This window comes from Lupinus angustifolius, chromosome LG01 (assembly GCF_001865875.1).
Source record: "Lupinus angustifolius cultivar Tanjil chromosome LG01, LupAngTanjil_v1.0, whole genome shotgun sequence".
NCBI lineage: Eukaryota > Viridiplantae > Streptophyta > Magnoliopsida > Fabales > Fabaceae > Lupinus > Lupinus angustifolius.
The window spans coordinates 4542908-4543665 of NC_032009.1; the positions used below are offsets into that span (position 1 = coordinate 4542908).

Sequence of the window (758 nt, forward strand, 5' to 3'; positions counted from 1 at the left end):
TGTTGGGACAGATTCGGTGAGGCAAGATAAACTTGAGAAAAAATTTGACTCCCTTGCTACCTTGGTCACTCAACTTGCTATGAATTAGCAGAAACCTCCACTTGCAGCACGAGTTTGTGGCATTTGCACCGCAACTGACCATCATGCTGATGTTTGTCCTTCTCTCTTGGAGCCCAAAACTGGTGACCATCCTGAGGCCTATGCTGCAAATATTTACAACAACAGACCTCAACAACTGCAATAGAATTATGATCCTTCATCAAGAAGATACAACCCTGGTTGGAGGAATCATCCGAATCTTAGATGGTTTGATCCTTCACAGCCTCATCCAGGGCCACCATTTCAGAATAATAAGGCTGCACAAAATAGACCATATGTGCCTCCCCTAATCCAACAGCAGAGGCAACAACAAGTGAATAGCAATCCTGCTCATACATCTAGTGAACCTTCATTAGAAGAACTAGTGAGGCAAATGACATTGCAGAATATGCAATTCCAGCAAGAGACCAGAGCTTCCATTCAGAGACAAGAGTCATCCATTCAGAATTTGACCACCCAGATGGGACACATGGCTACTTCATTAAACACATTGTACTCTCAGAATTCTGATAAGTTGCCTTCCCAAACTGTGGTCAACCCGAAGAATGTGAGTGGCATCTCTCTAAGGTCAGGCAAACAGATTGAAGTTGATCTAGCTGCATCAAAAATGAAGCAACCGGTTTTAAAAGAGACTGAGAACACTAGTGAACAAATTCTTG

At 43.0% G+C, this 758-nt stretch overlaps 1 long non-coding RNA gene across 1 annotated transcript in view; it reads right to left on the reverse strand.

Moving 5' to 3' along the window:
* LOC109342185 overlaps positions 1 to 758 on the reverse strand; it is a 20920-nt gene that overhangs the window by 5253 nt on the left and 14909 nt on the right. The window contains exon 2 of the long non-coding RNA XR_002107035.1: positions 587 to 594. This is a non-coding gene — a long non-coding RNA (uncharacterized LOC109342185). The remainder of the gene's footprint in view (positions 1 to 586; positions 595 to 758) is intronic.